Genomic DNA, 9113 nt, shown 5'->3' with positions numbered 1-9113 from the left:
GAGGGGCCCTGACTGCTGTCCTGGCTCCTACCTCAGGCCAGTGTAGGCTCAAAAATTGCATGTCCAGTGAAGGTTCTGATGTAGCAAGTGTGGGGTGGCAGGTCATGGAACAGAAAACTGTTAAGGGTGAAGTCCCTAAAAGTCATTCTGCATGTGAAGGGGAACAGGGAGGTAGGTAGGAGAGCGTGGGCCTCCAAACTGGTGAGCCTGGGCCCACATCCAGCAAGACTGGGCACTAGGGTGTGTCTTTCAATCTCATCTCAAGAAAATGAGTCCTATGTGATGGAAAGTGTGGTGGGCAGCCTGTGGGATGGCCCCCGCCTCCTGGGACCCACTCCTTTGTGAAGTTCCCTCTGCTTGAGTGTGGGCTGGATCTGGTGACTAATTTCTTAAAAAATAGAACATGACAAAAGTAATGAGCTCCAATATTAGGAAATGAAAAGACTTCCACCTGCTTGTCATCTTTTGTTTCTTGCTCCAAGGCAATCAAGCTGCCATCTTGTATACCAGCCTGTGGAGAGACCACGTGGCAAGAACAGAGGGCAGCTCCTGGTCAGCAGCCAGGAAGGAACTGAGGCCCTCATGGAACTGAATCCTGCCAACAGCAAAGCGAGTGAACACAGACCCACCCAGCTGAACCTACAGATGAGACCACAGCCCTGGGCCAGCACCCTGATCACAGAGGCCATGAGCTGAGCATCCCAGCTAGGCTGTGCTCAGATTCCTGATCCACAGAAAAATAGGAGAGAACAAATGTGTGTTGTTTTAAGCCACTATGTTTGGGGTAATTTGTTATGCAGCAATAGATAGCTAATACAGGGGCACAGAGTTTGGCGTGCAGTAATATTTACAAATGCACCTCCTTTCTTTTCTCTCTTCCTTCCGCAGACCTCCTGCTCCTGACTGTCCCAGCCTTTTGTGCTGATGCTTCAGAAGGGACATCAGCACTGATTCATCAAGGATAATACCTGAGTCATTCAGAGCCAGTCCCATTGTGTCAGCCTGCATAAGACGGGGTGAGTAATGCCATTTTGAAAGTTCTCCTTGAAAAAGAGATAAAATCATCCTAAAAAAAAAAGTCAAATCATACAGTCAAAAAGGAAAAGCTGGAATGCATCACAGAAAGCTTGAGTCCACCTCCTCACCCTACCAGTAGGGAAACGGACTTGTTTGAAAGCAGAATGAGTTAGCAGCCCAGACAAATAAGCACAGTACAGTGACACTTAGCTGGCTGCAACTTTGTGAATGGGGACATCTGCTTACACAGCAGCAGAGTCCCTGCAGCCGGGCCAGACTCAGAAGATGACTCCTGGGGAAGCAATGCCAGGTCTGAGCCATCCTCAGGGCAGAGTGGGCCTGCCCACGTGGGTATTTAAGCATAGAATTAACATATGACCCAGCCCTTGCACCTCCAGATGCAAACACAAAGGAACTGAAAGCAGGGACTCGAAGGAGATATTTGTTCAGGACAGTTAGTCACAAGAGCCAAAAGATGGAAGCAACTCATGCATCGTCCATCAACAGGCACAAGATGCTGTCTTGTGGAATATTACTCAGCCTTAAAAAGGAAGGAAAGTGATATCTGTTCCCACATCGATGAAGCTTGAGGACGTGATGCCCAGTGAAATAAGCTGGTCACAAAAGACAAACACTGTCTGTTTCCACTCATATGAGGTCCCTGGAGGAGTCAAATAGAGACAGAAAGTAGGATAGGGCACCTGGGGCTTTGGGGGTGAGGTCAGCGGGGATAGTGAGTGTTTAATGGGGACAGAGTTTCAGTTTGGGAGGGTGGTAAAGTTCTGGAGATGAGGGTGCTGATGGTTGTACAGCAGTGAGAATGTGCTTAATGCCCTTGAATTGTGTGCTTAAAAATGGTTAAATGGCAAATTGTATGTGTATCTTACCAGAGTTAAAATGAGTGAGTGAAAATAAAGCAGTTTCACAGAGGCTAGGCTCTGTGCTCTCCCTGGGCTGAGCAAGACGGCCCAGAGGGCACCCCCTCCGAGCAAACCCAGACCTGGTTGTCCCAGGTGTCCTGGTGCTGAGGCAGCCCACCCAAGAGTTTGCAAGAAGACCTGCTTTGTCTCAATGAACTGCCAGGCAGAGATGGCTCTGGGCACCTGACACAGGAGATTAGATGCAGAGATAAGGGCCCTGGGGCTGATGCCACACAAGGAGGCCCGGTTGCTGCGTCTGTTCTTTATGTGAGGCTGTGTCTGAGGCTGGCAAAGGGCATGAGCAGTGCAGAGCCATCAGTGCCCGGGGAGGGACAGAGAGGGGCAGGATGGGGACCGGGGCTGGTGAGGGCTGTGAGGAAAGGACACAGGCTCCCAGGAGCCTCAGAAAAGCTGCAGCCCAAGCTTGTCCCTCCCCTCCCCTGGGCCTTTTTGCTCCTCTGTAAACTGAGGGTGTGGTGGCCAGTAAGGGCTCTCCCAGGGCAGTGACCGCCTGCTCCATTTGAGGGACCAACGCATCCTGAAGGTGTGGAGCATCACAGCTGGAGGGGTGTTGGAGACACCTGGGCTGTCACCTGGCTGATGGTTCCATGTGACCTGGAGGGCTGGTCAAATTAGAAGAGTCAGCCCTGGGGTCTGTGTGGCAGGCGCTGCTCCTGTCTTCACTCAAGGCTCTCTGACAACTGGTAAAGACCACCCACCGCCGCTGAGGCCAGTGTGGCGCCTGCCATCCACTTCACAGGTGAGACCCAGGGAAGATGAGTCTGGCACCAGGGAAGGCTTTCTGAAAATGAATAACCTGGCAGAGGCAGGTCCTGTTGCCATCGTTTCTTAGGATCCAGCTGGGCAAGCCAGGTGGGAGGTGGGGGAGCATAGCAGGGACTGAATCTGGGAGCCATCCCTGTCCTCTCTATCATCACCATGACAACACCAGCTACGCCCTCTAGAGGCACTCCAGGCACTGATGCTTTACATATGATCTCTAATCCCCCAAGACAGTCTTTCAAGGTATTTGTTACTATCGCCACTTTATGGATGAGAAAATTGAGGCTCAGGGTCACAGCAGGGAAGAGGTAGGGCCAGGATTTGAACCTTCATCAGTCCCCCCACATCATACAGCCCCTGAGGTCAGAACTGAAGTGATGCCCTGAGCATGGTAGATGACAGGAGCTGGGAGACCCCAGTGATTGTGGCAGGGCCCTCCTGGGCAGATCTCAGTCACTGGGCTTAGCAAATGCAGCTGCTTTGAAACCCCAGGAGCTGCCTCTCCACAGAAACTGGCTACAGTGGACACAGACTCTGCTCTCAGCATCCCTGAGCCACGCTGTCCAGCCAGCTGGGCAGGCCTGCAGCCAGCGAGGTGCCAGCTCCTGGGCCTCCACTCCTCCCTGACAGCCAGTGGTGGAAGGTGAGCCCCGAGGGCCCTGGCCCAGTGCATCCCTCAGCTGCCCCTGCCCATGCCTCCTCCATTTCCCTGGGCTGGGGTGTGTCCGCCCCTTGGAGCTGCTCAGTTCTTCCCACAAGTCTCGGCCCAGTTTCCATATCTCTCAGGGAGGCACTGAAAGCTCTCAGTGGGCCCTGGCTTGGTTTTGACTATGTTGCTGTTGATATTATTTGGTGATAAATGCTCATTTCCAGCCCCCACACTACGCATGCAGACCAGGGCTCATATCCAGAACTAGATGCCAGCTGATTCCAGGGGGGCAGCAGGAATTTAACTCTATTCTTGTTTGAAGTGGGGAGGGGTCAGGCTCGAGTCTGGCTGGGGGGCTTAGGAGCCTCTAGCCTCTGGGGTGAGCTGGTGGAAGCTGTGTTGGGGGCATCAGGGAGGAAATTGGACAGGCAAGGTTTGGAAACTGCAGCAGCTGGTCTGGGGTCTGGGGCGCGGCTGGGGCACCGTCTCCTGTAGTGGGTTGAATAGTGCCTCCCCACACATTCACGCCTACCCAAAACCTCCAAAGGTGACCTTCTTTGGAAATAGGGCGGTTGTCAATGTAACTAAGTTAAGATGAGGTTGTACAGAATAGCGAGACTCCTAAATCCAATGACTAGTGTCTTTAGAGGAAGAGATGCACATACACAAGGGAAAAGCCATGTGAAGACAGAGGTAGGGCCTGGAGTGACAGGTGCCTGCCAAGGAGCACCAAGGCTCGTCAGGAGTGAAGCCACCGGAAACTGGCGGAGGCAGGGAAGGCTCCTCCGGAGAGCTTCCAGAGGGAGTTATCTGCACCCAGTTCTCCCCATGGGCTGGGCAATGGGGCAGTCTCCTAAGATGGCCCCGGAGCCAGGCCCTCATATGGGTCCTTCCTGCACTGAACCAGCCTGAGACCAGAATGTGACAGAAGTGTGCCACTTCCAGGTCTGGCTTGTCAGAGGCTGCCAGCTTCACCTTCTTCCCTCTTGGATCCTGCACTTTGGGGAGCTTGGAACCACCATCTGGAAAGTCCAGGAAGACAACCTGGAGAGGCAGACTGTGGGAGCAGAGGGCAACCCAGCTGTCCCAGGGTCCACCAGTCCAACCTGTACGTGATGGCAGCCTAGCCACAGTGATGACAACACATGGGATCTGAACTGCTCACCGAACCCAGCCAGCCCACAGGACCATGAGAGAGTAGGACATTCATTTACAGGTAGCCTCCTACTTAGCAGTGGCTACGGGAAATAGCAGTGGTTTGTGCTTCCCAAAGGGCTGAAATCTGAAGAATCTCCTACATGATGTGAGCAGAGGTGGCTTCAGGAAGCATGTGCTTGCATGTCCACCACTAGCAAGACACCGGTGTAGGAGGTGTTTGGGGGAGCTCCCTTTCCAGCCACCTCTTCCTCTGTCCCTCCTTCAATACTTGGAGCTAAGAACTGTGCAATTGTCGGACGCAGCAGGGCGCAAAATGACTGTAAGCTTAGGGGATTTAGTGACCCCAAGGTGGCCCTTCTGATGAGGATCCGCAGGGACACTGGGCTGGGTCAGAACAAAGAGGCTTCTTCAAGAAGGGTAGCACCAAGTAGAGCTGTACCACCAGAGGCCACTTAGCCCAGTCACCTGGGTCCAGGCACTCTTGGGGCCTCAGGTAGGGCTGGTAGGCTACCCCGGTCTTCGGACTGTGAAGAAAAAAGGGCTACAGGCAGGGACAGTACCCACAGCTGCCCTGGGAGCAGATGATCCCTCATACCAAGCAGACATCTGTTCCTGGGAGAGTCAGGGGCCTGCAGCTCGGTGGTCCTGCCCAGCCTTCCAGACAGGGCACAGAGAGGACGCAGTCCTGCCCAAGTTTGCACAGCAAGGCAGTGGCATGGTCGGGCTTGCTCCCAGGTCCTGGTCCATCAAGGGCTCCTTCTGCACACTCACACCCCAGCCAAGGTTGTCCAGGCCAGAGGATGGCCCTCCAGAACACAGCACTCCAGGCTGGACTGTGGGCAGGCAGGGAGAGGGGCAGGAGAGCCACCCCACTCTGGGTCCTGTCTCCTCTGGCTGTGAGCACAGCTAGACGTGGTCTGACCAGCTGTTGTGGTTGTCATCTGCTCTGGCAGCAAGCCAGGGCTGTTACTGTGAGTGCCATTGCCATGGAAACCGTGAGTCAGGGCAGCACTTAGCAGAGCCAGGCATGCCAGGGGCTCTCAGGGCCTCTCATCTGCCCTCAGGAGCCACGGAAGCCAGTGGGAAAGGCGGTACCGGCACATGGCATCTCCTTGGGGCTCATTAACAGGGCAGAGTGGGGGTAACGGAGGGGGCAGGTGAGGGAGCAGGCAGGAGGAAAGGAGGGAGAGAGAGTGGGGGACAGAGGTGGGGTAACAGTGCAGCCCACCTTGAGGATGGGCTTGAGGGCTGGCAAGCCCAGACCATAAGGGCCAGGGGTCCCTTCTGCCAAGTAGCCAAATCTGCCACCTACCAAAGCCCAGAGGCCAGATTCCCAGGGAGCAGAGCCCAAGGCTGCACCCCACAAAGGCAGCCTTTTAGCAGCTATGGGGAATCGGGGGTGCGGAGGGGCACTATTCATTTCCCAGGGGAGCAGGGAGGTTTGGCGGACTTGCCCAGGGTCCCCTGCCATGGCCTGGGCCCAGCAGAAAACAGCCCATCCCCCAGATCCACGGTGACACGTGGTTGGTCAGGTTCCCGGCTAGTCTGGCAAACTGTTGCCACACGTTGTGGAGTCCCCTTCAGCTCCCGGGTGGCACTTCAGCCTTGGCACTGTGGGGACTCCTGGCGCTGGGGGGCTGGCCCACTCCAATGCTGGGGCCTCCCTGCCTAGCCTTTTTTGCAACTGTTCTCCAACTGTTCACTTGATCCCTCATGAAATGAAATAGTAAGGAATACATTTTTATCTAGTAGCAGGTAGCACTGTACTCTGGATGGACACAAATCACTGTAACAGCTGACTGCACCCTCCTCCCAGGACTGACTTTACTCCTTGGGGGTGTGTTGCCCGTTGAGAATGTGTGGTCATCAATGCGTTGGTGTGCCCCGCTGGGAGAGGAGTGCCATTCATTTGCCTGTCTGGCACTCCGTGTTGGGCCCCTGCCCTGGGCATAGTGACCAGACTCTCCTTATGTCTAGTCCATGCCCCAAGGTGCTCCTTCCACTGGGGGTAGCAGGCTGGGGAGGAGGGAATTAGGAGGTAGGGTGATGGGAGCCGCTTGCAGGCTGCTCCTGCCTGAAAGGGGGCAAAGGAGTGTCCTTCAGGAACAGGTGGCTGGTCCCCAGAGTGTGGCCCAAACACTGGGAACTGTCAGAGGGGACCCTGTTTTTCTGACCCTCAGAAGGGAGGTGTGAGACCCTCCCCAGATGGTTCTCTGACGAGCACGTGCCTCTTGTGTATACCACCCAGGGCCTTTTCCAGTGCAGGCTCAGGGCAGGAGGGAGCGGGCACTGGCACTGGAAGGGGCAGGCCAAGTTGTCCTGGCTGCAGGCGTTCTGGGCCAGTCTCCTAGCAGAGGACAGTATTGTGGTGACCAAGCCACAGACAGGGCAGGACAGGGCTGCACGTGCGCCCCCTGCTCGAGTCTCTTCTGATGTTGCAGCTTTGTGGCCCCACACTTGTGCTTCCTGCAGACAGGCAGCGTGGCAGATGCTGCCAGTTCTGCCTCAGGTCTCACTGCCTCTGTGCAGGCCACCTCGCCTCCAGCTGTCAGCCTCCTGTCTCATGGCCTGAGGGCTTTCCCTTGGTGCGCAGCTGGTCACAAATCTCCAAGGGGCAGTCTTCAGCCAATGACTGCTGATCGTATTGGTGCATCTGAACGGCAGCTGCCCCACTACCAGGCCAGTAACCCCAAGTGTGTGCTCCACACTGTCTCCCGCCACCTCCCAGAAGCTTCCAGCTTCAACTGCAGGAAGTGTAAACTTGCTTGATTCTTCACCTTTTATTGGCTGCCTTCTAATCCCTGCCTCACAAGTGTCCCCACAGGTGTTTCCTAGGACACCTCCCAAATAAATCACTTGCATTCGACTCCTTATCTTAGGGTCTGCTTCATCAAGACTCAGACCGAGACAGGTTTCCATCCTGCCTCATTCTGAGCCAGTCATTTGATCTCAGCCATTACCTGTTGATTTGTGAATCACACTCTGAGAGCCAGCATTGAATTTTGGTCACTATCTGCAAAGGGCTGGACAAAGCTCAGGGGCAGCAAAGAACAGAGTTAGGGAGGCTTAGCAGATGAGGGGCTACTTGAGCAAGGTTTTGCAGGGTAGATAGGAGTTTGCCTATGGAGAAGGGAGCCCAGGAATACCACTGCCTCCCCCATCTTCTCCTTGAGCCATTTGTAGAATGTACCTGGACATCAGCACCCATCACTCAGCTGTGGAATTCTGAAATAGGAACCTGTGCAGCTCTGACTGGTCACTCCTCAGCTCCCAGTTGCCAGCAGCAGTCCAAGCTGCTGTTTTGGCTTATGGTTTGAGGCCCTCTGTGAACTGACTCCACCTGCTTCCATGCTTTTACTCATGTCAGTGCGACTGCCCAGCTGCCCTCCCCAGCCCTTCCCAAATTGTTCTGTGCCAATCAAAACACCCTTTCCTCCATGAAGCCTTGAGTGATGGCCTCAAAATAACGGCTCTCATCTTTGTGCCCCAGGAGCACCATTGTCAGACTTCAGAGCACCTCCCTCCTCCAAACTGGGGTGTGGGTCAACGAGAAGCTCCCCAAGGTCAAGAACCATTGCCTAGGCACCTCCGAATCCCTGCCGACAACAACAGTGACAGCAATGACCTGGCACTTCTGGAACATTTCAAAGTTCCCATGTCCTCTCCTCTGACCTTGCATGGAGAACACATCTCCACCTACACAGGCTGGTTCTGCCGGCCTGGATGGGGCTCCTGTGCAGCCCCAGGGCTGAATTTATGGTTTGACTGATGGCTTCTGAGGGAGGGGACAGAGCTCATCAAGAAGGCTGCAGTCATCCCAAGTGCTTGTTAATTAAGTGAAAGATGAGGGTTCCTCATCTTAGGAGCCCCTCCTTCCCTCTTCCATGAAATATCATGTTATTAGAGGCACAGAAGGCAAGGGTGGGGGGTGGAATGCATGGAGGGGGCGGGGCCCCTGCTGTCTAGGCCTTGGTAAAGATCTGATTCCAGGTGTCCATGAGCCTAAGGCCCAAATCAGAATTTTTAACATACTCCTTAATTAGAGCCCGGCTTTGTTCTCAGCTGCCCACCCATGAGGGCCCCAGGAAGCCCAGGCAGCACTGTTGTCTTTATGCTTATGAGGTAGGTCCGCTGGAAGAGCGCATTCTAAATGAGATTACATCTTATACATGTTTAATGTACTGTTCTCAGTACATTTAAAATGCAGCTCTGTTAAAATAGCAGGGAGGGAAAATTGACTCTCCAAGCTGGGTGTGAAGAGAATAGATCACTAGTGAAATGAATAATATATTAACAGAATAATGATGTTACTTCTCATATTAATCGTATAAATCACGGGATTCTCAGGCTGTCAGCAGAAGTTTAAAAAAAAAAAAAGCCGACTTCTAGTTCTCCAGACGGAGAATACTGAGGCCTGCGCGGCGTGGGAGCTGGCTGCCTGGTGGCCACACTGGTTATGAAACAGGTTTCCTTGATGCTGACGAGGCCACCAAGGACCTAGGACTTTCCCTGGAGGTGGCAGCTGTATGAGAGACTCAGTCCCAGCCTGCGTCCATTCACAATGCCAGCTATTTGCCTGGAATACA

At 54.2% G+C, this 9113-nt stretch overlaps 1 long non-coding RNA gene across 1 annotated transcript; it reads left to right on the top strand.

Annotated features, from left to right (window-relative positions):
* The first annotated feature begins 244 nt into the window (after positions 1–244).
* On the top strand, positions 245–8610 carry LOC140843726 (uncharacterized). The gene is made up of 3 exons (XR_012121726.1): positions 245–755; positions 889–1016; positions 8018–8610. It is a non-coding gene; the product is annotated as an uncharacterized lncRNA (long non-coding RNA).
* Positions 8611–9113: the final 503 nt, after the last annotated feature.

Source organism: Manis javanica, chromosome 10 (assembly GCF_040802235.1).
Source record: "Manis javanica isolate MJ-LG chromosome 10, MJ_LKY, whole genome shotgun sequence".
NCBI classification, from domain to species: Eukaryota; Metazoa; Chordata; class Mammalia; order Pholidota; family Manidae; genus Manis; species Manis javanica.
Note: the sequence above shows the minus strand (reverse complement) of the source record. Positions and strands in the feature narration are given on the sequence as shown.